The sequence below is a fragment of the Heterocephalus glaber genome, unplaced genomic scaffold (assembly GCF_053883595.1).
Source record: "Heterocephalus glaber isolate CG9 unplaced genomic scaffold, H.glaber_assembly_v1.0 deba00001461, whole genome shotgun sequence".
NCBI classification, from domain to species: domain Eukaryota; kingdom Metazoa; phylum Chordata; class Mammalia; order Rodentia; family Bathyergidae; genus Heterocephalus; species Heterocephalus glaber.
Window position 1 is genome coordinate 21,693,722 of NW_028258308.1, and position 12,684 is coordinate 21,706,405.

Consider the following 12,684-nt stretch of genomic DNA (forward strand, 5'->3'; position numbering starts at 1 on the left):
GGACTCTTTGAGAGCTTCTTAAAAGGGAGGTATCTACAAAAAAGTAAATATAAGAGATATTTATTTTCAAGGTAGCAGAGGTACACATGAGCCAGAGAGTTGGGTGTCTCCTTAAATTCTGCAGCCAAGGTGGTCAGCTTGCATGACCCTAGAACTTATCATTGAAGAAATAATAAAACAAAGCAAAAGCAACTTTGTAAAAAATGTGAGACACTACTTTTTCCTGCTTTGTTCTGTTTTCCAGGAATAAACATATCCTGCTGCATCCCCACATCTATACTCCCTTCTATGATTTACCATTGATCAACATTTCTACCTTTTCACTAGAAATATGATTTTAATTACACTGTTAAAAATATATCCTTCCTGATATATTTTAACATTGAGGAAACTGGTCTTCAATATAGGCCTACTCCTTGTTCATTTACTTTCCTGGTCTAACTGAGCCACCCTTAGGTGACATCACAACAGCAAGTACCAAGCTCTTCAGATTCTCTCTTCTGTTCAGTGTCCACAGACCACTTGCTAGCCAGCTTTCCTAATAACAGTACAGACCTCTGGGATCCCAAACTTCCTTTCTTAATTCTCCCCTCCCCTTGTTCCCACCAAAACTCTTTTCCTTGGACATCAGTAGCACTTCCTGTTCTTTCAAACATTTTTTTAAAAAACTCAGTGTGTAAGAAGACATTGAGGCTCCTTCCTAGCTAAGCACAGTGATGCACAGTTGTCATCCCAGCATGCTGGGAGGCTGAGGTAGGAGGATTCTGAGATTTCAAAGCCAGCTTGAACTACACAGTGAGACCTTGTCTCAAAAAAAAAAAAAAAAAACTAGAGAAGTTTATAATGGAGGTTCTGAGCAGTGCATGAGATGTCCAGTGGCCCCACCCCTTCAGCATAGAGGAGTGGAGTCACATGGGAGCCTATGTGCCCTCCCCCCACCTCTGGCTACGGGGCCAAGCCAGCACTTGGATCCACACCACAGAGGGGCAGTGGGTGAGAAAAGACATTGATCCGAATGCCAGAAGATAGAACAGAAGTGAACAAGAGAAAGAGGGCCTCTGAGGCTCCTAGATGAAAATTGAAGACTACTGGAAAAGTGAAGAAAATCTCTGCAATAAAGGCACACAAGACCATGGTAGTTGGTAAGGTGCATGGAACACCACCTCCCATCGGAACCTGGACTATCTTCAGGGGAAGGGCAGCTGGAACCTGCAGTAGAACCTTGGAGCATTCAACTCAGCAAGAGGTCAGAGATCTCAACTTGGGCCTTACAGGCAGAAATAACCCTGAACCTCAGGGGACAGCTGCTGGCTTGCTGAGACTAATTGATCTACACCTGCACACTCGTGCCCACGCTGTCTATACTGACAGCAGAGGCATACCGTAAAGGGGGTCCTTTACTTTTATTTTTTTATCTTCAAAATAATTTTTTCTCTTATTTTTAATATTTTTTCTAATTTTTATTTATTCTTTTCTCTTTTCAAATTTTCCCTTATTTTCTCCTTTTCTTTCCTTTCTCTTTTGCTCTCTCTCCCACCTTGTTCATTTCTCTCTCTTTTTATCCCTGTTCTTGTCTTAATTCGAATTTCTTTTTTTTTCTTACTTTTTCTTTTCTCTTTCCTTCTCTTGATTGTAACTAGTTTTAAAGGAAAGTGAATACAGTTTCTAGCCTCCCTATTGCTGTTTGGTTGTTCTGTTTTTGTGTTTGTTCTTTCATTCTGTCTTCTCCTCTTCTCTACAACAGCTTCCTATAGGTGATCTTCCTCTACCCTCTGGCCTCATTTCTAAGCTATCATATCTATCTATTCCCTCCCTCCCCAACTCCTTTTAAGTCCCCATCCTGAAGGGTAAAGTTGCTATATTGAAGAGTTTATTCACTATAGACATATTTTGGGCTGGTCCTCGATTTTGATTTAATTAACATGTTTAAGTAATAGATTAATAACTACCACAAATTGTCATTTTCTAAACTGTGTTTGATGCTATTGTTGTTGATGATTGTATCACTTGGGCTAAGGTATTATGATTGATTGAATCAGTTGTCCTTACTGGTAAAATGAAAACGTGATGGCCTAAGAGTCATTAGAGACTCAAAATCTAAAGGCCAGATATATCTGGAAGGCACTTCTGGGAAACAATCATTTCATAAAGGTTCTAAATACAACCAACAAAGATACTTACAATAAGCAATATGGAAGTATCAACCCAGGAATTGATCCAAAAACAGTACCAACAACAAAAATAAAAATGAGAAGATACCTAAGCAAAATCAGGCTACCAGCTCACCAAAGGCAAATTCGGAGGTAAACGAGGTGGAAAAATCTGATAATCACCTGGACAACCTACACTGATGGCACAGGAAGTAACAAAACAGGTGAATGAAGCTCTAGAATAATTCAAAACAGAAATAATTTCCCAGATAACTACAGAGATGGTGAGCAGAATGAAAAACATGACTAGACTCTAGAACAGAAAGAGATGAAAAAATAGATGAGCTCAGGACCATGATTGGAAAGCATGGATGCCCAGCATAGGAAAGAAATAGAAACCATGAATCCCCAACATAGGAAAGAAATGGAATCCATGAAACAGATTGAAACAGATATCCAGGAGATTAAAAACTATATTGAAAGCATTTGCAGCAGAATGAGCAAAAGTGAAAACAGAATATCAGATATAGAAAAGAGAGATCTCTTAAAAATAATAAGGGACCATGAGAAATCGATCCAACAGCTCCTAGATGAAGAATAATGTAAGACTGATAGGAATCCATGAAAAATCGGGTGACAGTACAAATGACATTAAAAAACTGTTCACAGAAGTAATGACAGAAAACTTCCCTAACAGAGCGAAAGAACTTGACATACAGATGAGTGAGGCACACAGGACTCCAACTAGCCATGATAAAAAAAAATCTACACCTAGACATATAATAATCAAGTTCTCTGAAACCCAACAGAAGAACAAAATACTACTAAGCAGTAAGAGAAAAGAAACAAATCACATACAAAGGGAAGCCCATGAGAATCTCAGCAGACTTTTCAACACAAACCCTCAAGTCCAGGAGAGCCTGGAGTGAGGTATTCAAACCCTAAAAGAACACAACCTCCAACCTAGACTGATGTATTCTGCAAAACTACCTTTTAAAATTGATGGGGAAATAAGATACTTCCACAACAAAGAATACCTGAGAATTTTCATGAAAACCAAAACAGCACTCCAAAACAATTCTAAAAAAAATCCTGGAAAAAGAAAATGAAGGTCACAACTCCATAAGACCCATCAGAGCAAATCCACCAGGCAAGACAAGAAATTAAATGGGGGGGGGGATAAACAATAAAAGAGCCAATAACAGGAAAATAACGTGACAAGGATAACCCAATGCATATCAGTTATACCCATCAATGTTCATGGCCTCAACTCACCAATCAAAAGAAATAGACTGGCAGAATGGATTAAGAAGCAAAATCCAACAATATGCTGCATAAAAGAAACCCAGTTAGTTCACAAAGAAATTCACAGACTGAAAGTAAAAGGATGGAAAACAGTTCTCCACACTACAGGAACTTGGAAAAAAGCAGGGGTAGCAATCTTAGTTGCAGAGAAGATAGATTTCAAACTAAAACTAATTAAGAGAGACAAAGAAAGCCACTACATCCTTGTAAAGGGAAAAATCCAAGAGGAAGAGATGATAATCATAAATATATATATGCATCAAATACTAATTCCCCCAACTATACAAAACAAATATTAATGGACATGAAAAACAAAATAAGAACTAATACAGTTGTAATGGGGGACCTCAATACCCTACTATAACACATAGATCATCTAGACAAAAAATCAACAATGAAACAACAGAACTGAGCCAAGCTTTTGAAGAAATGGACTTAATAGATGTCTACAGAATGTTCCACCCCACAAAATCAGAATATACATTCTTTTCAGCTGGACATGGGTCATTCTCAAAAATAGACCACATGCTACCTCATAGAACACGTTTAAGTAAATGTAAAGAAATTGAAGTAATCCCCTGTATATTATCAGATCATAGTGCAATTAAACTGGAGATCAATAATAGCATGAGAAACCACAAGAACTCCACAAACACATGGAAATTGAATAGCACCCTCCTGAACAACCAATGAGTCACAGAGGAAATTAAAGAAATTAGCTTCTACAAGGAAATGATAATGCCAGTACACTATATAGGAATCTATGGGACACAATGAAAACAGTTCTGAGAGAAATTCATAGCAGTGAATGCCCATATTAAGAAAACTGAGCCAGCTCTAATAAACAAGCTAATGGTGAACCTTAAGCTCCTAGAAAAAGAAGGGCAAAACAAACCCAAAGCTCTTAAAAGAGAGGAAATTATAAAGATCAGAGCAGAAATCAATGCAATGGAGACTAAAAGAACGATACAAAAAAATCAATGACTCAGAGTTGGTTTTTCAAAAGAATAAATAAAATTGATAGCCAACCATATCAAAAAAAAAAAAAAGAAAGAAAAGGCTCCAATCCATGGAATTAAGTACAAAAAAGGTGAAGTCACAACAAACCCAGCAGAAATCCAGAGGATCATCAATATCTACTTCAAGAACCTGTACTCTAATAAAATGGAAAACATAGAAGAAATGGACAGATTCCTAGATACATATGAATTCCCAAAGTTGAATGAAGAAGATATAAAAAGTCTAAACAGTCCAATTATAATCAGTGAAATTGAAAATGTAATTAAAACTTTACAGCTTAGAAAAGCCCAGGTCCCAATGGCTTCATTGCTGAATTCTGTAAGACATTTAGAGAAGATCTAGTGCCACTACTCTTTAAATGCTTCAACAAAACTGAAAGGGAAGCAATACTTCCAAATTCATTCCTGGAAGCAGGTGTTACTTTGATTTCAAAGCCAGGGAAAGACCCAACCAAAAAAGAGAACTACAGGCCAATCTCCCTAATGAACATAGATGCAAAAATCCTCAATATGATACTGGCAAACAGAATACAGAGGGTCATTAAGAAGATCACACACCCTGACCAAGTTGGATTTATCCCAGGGATTCAAGGATGGACCAACATACATAAATCAATAAATGTAATACACTGCATTAACAGAGCCAAGGACAAAAACCATATGATCATCTCAATAGATGAAAAGCATTTGTCAAAATCCAATACCCATTCATTCATGATAAAAACCCTACAGAAAATTGGAATAGATGGTCTTTATCTCAAGCTAATAAAGGCTATCTATAAAAAACCAACAGCTGTTCCAGAGGAAGGGGCTTCCTGGCCACCATCTATCCTGCCACTCCGGGCCCAGAGGAAAGGGCTTTTGGGCTCCCATCCATCCCACCATTCCCTGCCCAGAGGAAGGGGCTTCCCGGCCACACTCCATCCCGCCACTCCTGGACCAGAGGTAGGGGCTTCTGAGTTGCCATCCCACTAGTCCTGGTCCAGAGGAAGGGGCTTCTGGGCCACCATCCAGCCTGTCACTCCCCGCCCAGAGAAAGGGGATTGCGGGCCACCATCCCACCTGCTGGTTCTGGCCCCTGTCCCGTCTCTCCCAGCTCAGAGGAGATGAGCCACTAGGGTGACAACAGCACCCCTACCACCCCCACCCTCACCCCCCGTTAAGATGAGAAGACATGTAAACAAGTCTCAAAACCAGAATTCCAGATCACCTACAGCAACCCCAAAGGGAAATGACATGGAACACTCTGATACTCAAACACCTGGACCCACTGAACTGGCAACAAAAAGGGATCTGGAAAAAATGAAATCAGAAATAATTTCTCAGATAACAGGAAAAATAGTGCTCCTAGTGCAAGACATGATTAATAAATCTAGAGGGGAGCTCAGAAACATGATGGAATCCCAACATAAGAAACAAATGGAATCCATAAAACAGATGAAAATAGATTTCCAGGACATGAAAAACTCCACTGAAAGTCTACACAGCAGAATGAGCCAATGTGAGGACAGAATTTCAGATATACAAGATAAGATTGCAATTAATGACCAGGAAAAGAAAAATTGCTTCAAAATTATAAGGGAACATGAGAAATCAATCCAGCAGCTGCTAGATGATGCAAAGAAGAATAACATAAGACTGTTTGGAGTCAATGAAGAAACAGCAGAGAGTGCAGATGAAATTAAAAAACTGTTCACAGAAGTAATGGCAGAAAACTTCCCAAGCAGGGGAAAAGAACTTGACATACAGATAAGTGAGGCATATAGGACACCAAATAGCCTTGATCAAAAAAAAAAATCTACACATAGGCATATAATTGTTAAGATTCCAGAAACTCAACAGAAGAACAAAGTTCTACAAGCAGTTAGAGAAAAGAAACAAATCACATACAAAGGAAAGTCCATCAGAATCACAGCAGACTTCTCAACACAAACCATCAAGGCAAGAAGAGCTTGGAGTGACATACTCCAAGCACTAAAAGAAAACAGCCTCCAACCCAGATTGATGTACTCTGCAAAGCTATCTTTCAAAACTGATGGAGAAATAAGATACTTTCATGACAAAGAGCACCTTAGGAACTTTATGAATACCAAGCCAGCACTCCAGAAAATTTTACACAATATCCTAGGAACAGACACTGAGGATCACAACCCCAGGAAGCAAAGCAGAATGAACCCATCTGGAACGACAAGAAATTAAATGTAGAGGGGGGAACCCAACAAAAAGAAAAGGTCATGGCAATGACCAGTCAATACATGTCAGTTATAACCATCAATGTTAATGGTCTCAATTCACCAATCAAAAGAAATAGACTGGCAGAATGGGTCAAGAAGCAAAATCCAAAAATATGCTGCATACAAGAAACACACTTAATTCAAAAGGAAACTCATAGACTGAAAGTTAAAGGGTGGAAAACAATATTCCAGGGGACGGGAACCTGACAAAAAAGCAAGAGTAGCTATCCTCTTTGCAGATCAAGTAGATTTCAAAACAACACTGATTAAGAGAGATGAAGAAGGACACTGCATCCTTGTAAAGGGAACAGGAAGAGATGACAATCATAAACATATATGCACCAAACACTAGTATGCCCAATTATATAAAACAAACACTAATGGACATGAAAAGTCATATATGCACTAATACAATTGTAGTGGGGGACCTCAACACCCCACTGTCACAAATAGATAGATCAACTAGACAAAAAATAAGTAATGAAATACTAGAACTCAATCAAACTCTTGAACAAATGAACTTAACAGATGTTTACAGAGTCTTCCACCCCACAAAACCAGAATGCACATTCTTCTCAGCTGCACATGGGTCATTCTCCAAGATAGACCACACACTCACACATAGTACATGTTTAAGTAAGTGCAAAGGAATTGATATTATCCCCTGTATATTATCAGACCATAGTGTGATGAAATTGGAGATCCATCGCAAAAGAAACTCAGAAAATTTCATAAACATGTGGAAATTGGACAACACGCTTCTGAATAACCAATGGGTCACAGAGGAAATTAAAGAAGAAATCAGACAGTTCCTTCAATTAAATGACAATGACAATACAACATATCAGAATCTATGGGACACAATGAAAGCAGTCTCACAAGGGAAATTCATCGCAGTGAATACTCATATTAGGCAAACAGAACGAGCCCAATTAAACAACCTGATGCTGCACCTCAAGCTTCTAGAAAAAGAAGAGCAGGACAAACCCAGAGTTTATACAAGAGAGGAAATTATAAAGATCAGAGGAGAAATCAATGCAATGGAGACTAAGAGAACGATAAAAAAAATCAATGAAGCCAAGAGTTGGTACTTCAAAAGAATCAACAAAATTGACAAACCCTTAGCCAAACTTATCAGAAAAAGTAAAGAAAAGGCCCAAATCCATGTCATTAGGAATGAAAAGGGTGAAACTACAACAGACCCAGCAGAAATCCAGAGGATCATCAATACCTACTTCCAGAACCTATACGCCAATAAGATGGACAACACAGAAGAAATGGACAGATTCCTAGACACATATGAATTACCAAAGTTGAAAGAAGAAGACCTAAAACTTCTAAACAACCCAATATCAACCAGTGAAATTGAAAACATAATTAAAAACTTATCAACTAAGAAAAGCCCGGGCCCTGACGGCTTCACTGCTGAATTTTACAAGACATTTAGAGAGGAACTAATGCCACTACTGTTTCAACTCTTCAATGAAATTGACAGGGAACAAAACTCCCAAATTCATTCCTGGAAGCAAGCATCACCTTGATCCCCAAAGCAGAGAAAGACCCAACTGAAAAGGAGAATGATAGGCCAATCTCACTAATGAACATAGATGCCAAAATCCTTAATAAGATACTGGAAAATAGAATGCAGAAAATCATCAAGAAGATCATACATCCTGATCAAGTGGGATTCATCCCAGGGATGCAGGAATGGTTCAATATACGAAAATCAATCAATATAATACACTATATCAATAGAGTCAAGGACAGAAACCATATAATTATCTCCATAGATGAAGAAAAAGCATTTGACAAAATTCAACAAGTATTTATGATAAAAACCCTACAAAAAAATGGAATAGATAGTCTCTACCTCAAACTGATAAAACCCATCTATGAAAATCCAACAGCCAATATCATACTAAAAGTTCAAACATTGAAATCTTTCACACTAAAATCAGGAACACAACAAGAATGTTCATTATCACCACTCTTGTTCAATATAGTTTAGGAAACATTAGCCACAGCAGTTAGACAAGAGAAAGAAATAAAAGGAATAAAGATAGGAAATGAAGAAGTCAATTGCCCTTATTTGCAGATGACATGATACTCTATATAGAAGACCCCAAGAACTCCACCAAAAGTCTTCTAGACTTAATAACCAAATTCAGTCAAGTAGCAGGTTACAAGGTCAACATACAAAAATCAATAGCTTTCCTCTACACAAATGACAGGCTCACTGAGATAGAAATAGGGCAAATAATTCATGTCACAATAGCATCCAAAAAACTGAAATAGCTAGGAATCAAACTAATGAAAGAAATCACAGAACTCTTCTCTAAAAACTATAGCACTCTGAAAAGAGAGATTAAAGATAATATCAGAAAATGGACTGATATCCCCTGCTCCTGGGTAGGAAGGACTAATATAGTGAAAAATGGTCATACTTCTACAACTTCTATATAGATTCAATGCAATTCCAATTGAGATCCCAGCAGCATACTTCATGGACCTTGAGAAAACAATCCAAAAATTCATTTGGAACAAGAGACCTAGAATAGCAAAAGCAATTCTAGGTAACAAAGACATGGCTGGGGGTATCACAATTCCCAACTTGCAACTATACTACAAAGCTATTGTGATACAAACAGCATGGTACTGGCAAAGAAACAGACCTGAGGAACAGTGGAACAGATTAGAAGATGCAGAAACAATGCCAGACACACTCAGCCATCTCATTTTTGATAAAGGAGCCAAACACCCTCACTGGAGGAAAGATAACCTCTTTAATAAATGGTGCTGGAAAAATTGGGTTTTTACTTGCCAACGATAAAAACTAGACCTATATCTCTCACCATGCGCTAAACTAAAATCAAAATGGATTAAAGATCTAAATATTAAAATAGAAACGCTGAACCAGTTGGAACAGAGGTTAGGTAGAACTCTTGAAGACTTTGGTGTAGGGAAAGATTTTATGAACAAAACCTCAGTTGCCCATGAACTACCACAATCAACAAGTGGGACTTCTTCTTATTAAAAAGGTTCTGCACAGCAAGAGAAACCACCAGCAGTGTGAAGAGACAACCCACAATATGAGAAAAAATCTTCACCTGCTTTTCCTCAAAGGTCTACTATCTCGAATCTATAAAGAACTTAAAAAGATCAGACTTCCCAAATTTAAAGACCCAATCTGAAAATGGGCATCTGAAATGAACAGACATTTCTCAGACAAAGAAGTAGAAATAGCAAATAAATACATGAAAAAATGTTCAACATCACTGGTCATTCAAGAGATGCAAATGGAAACTACACTGAGATTTCACCTCAATCCAGAAAGAATGGCTGCTATCATGAAATCCACCAATAACAAATGCTGGCAGGGCTTTGAGGAAGGAGGAACCCTACTCCACTGCTGGTGGGAGTGTAGACTGGTGCAACCACTGTGGAAATCAGTATGGAGATACCTCAAACAACTAGGACTGGAAGTCCCATTTGACCCCGCTATTCCACTGCTAGAGATATTCCCCAAAGAATTAAAAGAGTCATACCACAGTGATATATGTGCGCCCATGTTCACAGCAGCACAGTTTGTGATAGCTAAAACTTGGAAACATCCCAAATGCCCATCAACTGGAGACTGGATAAAGAAAATGTGGGGTTTTTTAATAAAATGGAGTACTACTCAGCCATAAAAAATGAGAAATTAGAGACATTTATAGCTAAGTGGATGCACATTGAGGTGATACTCTTAAGTGAAATAAATAGGATACACATGTATAAATACCAAATAGTTTCTCTGGTGTGAGAAACTGAAAGTGTAAATAAGGACTAAATGTATAATAGGTAATGTGAAATAGGAAGGAAAGGGGCAAAGGGGAAGGAAGTGGGAGGGCTGGGGAAATGATAGAAGGGAATGGGATTAATATGAGAAAATGGAAAAATAGGAACAAAATCTCTGTAAATGGGGAGGAATGGAGGGGTTGAAGGGAGGACTGGGCAAGGGTGAAAAATAAGAACCAAGAGAGACTATGTAAAGGTGCAAATTTCCAATGGTGAATGTCATTATATTGTATACCTAAAATGTACCAATGATTAGAATGAATAATAGATAATGCAAAATAGGAAGAAAAGGTCCAAAGGGGTAGGGGTAGTGGGAGGGGCAGCAGAAAGGCAAGAAGGGAAAGGAAAAATGATGAGAATTGGATAAAATGGAAATAAAGTCTTTGTAAATAGGGAAGGGTGGAGGGGGTAAAGGGAGAGCTAGGAATGGGGAAAAAAAACAAAAACACAATAAAAAACCAACAGCTAAGATCATATTAATGGTCAAACACTGAAAACCTTCAGGCTAAAAGCAGGAACAAGACAAGGATGTCCACTATCACCACTCCTGTTCAATATAGTTCTGAAAACATCATTTTTCAAAAAAAATTTTCCTTATATTCTTTTATTGGTACATTTTAGGTATACAATATGTTTATATTTATCATTAGGTGTTTGTACCTGTACATGATATATCTTGGTTCTTACTTTTTCCCTAATACCTGTGAGCCCTTCACCCCCTCCACCCTTCCCTATTTACATAGATTTCGTTTCCATTTTTCTTCTTTTCTCATAATTTTTCCTTTCCTCTTCCTGTCCCACTTCCCCATCCCCTTTGGATCTTTTCTTCCTATTTAAAATAATCAATTATTCATTTTAATCATTTTAATCCTTATTTACACTTCCAGTTTCTCACACTGGAGAAACTATTGGTATTTACACATGTGTGTCCTATTTATTTCATTTAAGAGTATGGCCTCAATATGCATCCATTTAGCTATAAATGTTTCTAGTTTCTCATTCCTTATGGCTGAGTAGCAGTGCATTTTATAAAAAAAATAAAACACATCTTCTTTATCCAGTTTCCAGTTAATGGGTACTTGGGCTGTTTCCAAGCTTTAGCTATTACAAACTGTGCCACTATAAACATGAGTACACATATATCACTGTGCTGTGATTCTTTTAGTTCTTTTGGGAAGATGCCCAGCAGGAGAATAGCTGGGTCAAATGGGACCTCTAGTCCTAGTTTTTTGAGGTATCTCCATACTGATTTCCACAGTGGTTGCACCAGTCTGCACTCCCACCAGCAATGGAGAAGGGTTCCTTTCTCCCCACACCCCATCAACATTTGTTATTGGTTGATTTATTGATGGCAGCCATTCTTTCTGGGGTGAGGTGGAATCTCAGTGTTGTTTTCATCTGCATCTCTCGAATGACTAGTGATGTTGATCATTTTTTCATATAATTATTTGCTGCTTTTATTTCTTTGTCTGAGAAATGTCTTGTTCATTTCCGATGCCCATTTTTGAATTGGGTCTTTGAATTTGGAGGGTCTGGTTTTTTTCAGTTCTTTATGTCTTCTAGATAGTAGTCCTTTGTCTGAGGTACAGCTGCAAAAATTTTTTTCTCACATTGTAGGTTGTCTCTTAGTTCTGTTGGTGGTTTCTCTTGCAGTGCGCTTTTTAATAAGATGAGATCTCAGTTGTTGATTCTTTGTGCTAGTTTTCATGCTACTGAGATTTTGTTCTTCAAGTCTTTTCCTATGCCAATGCTTTCAAGAATTCTACCTAACTTATCTTTCAGCAGGTTTAGTGTTTCTGTCTTAATATCTAGCTCTTTAATCCATGTCGATCTTAGTTTAGTACATGGCGATAGGTATGGGTCTAGTTTTAATCTTTGACAGGTTGAAATCCATTTTTTCCAACATCATTCATTAAATAGGCTATTTTTCCTAAAAGAGGGTGGTTGTCAAAGATGATGGGGCTGAGTATGTCTGGAGTTGTTTCTGCATTTTCTAATCTATTAATTCTGAAAACATCAGCCACAGCTATTAGACAAGAGAAAGAAATGAAAGGAATAAATATAGGAAAAGTAGAAGTTAAACTGTCATTATTTGCTGATATGATACTCTACATTGAAGATCCAAAAAATTCTGCCAAA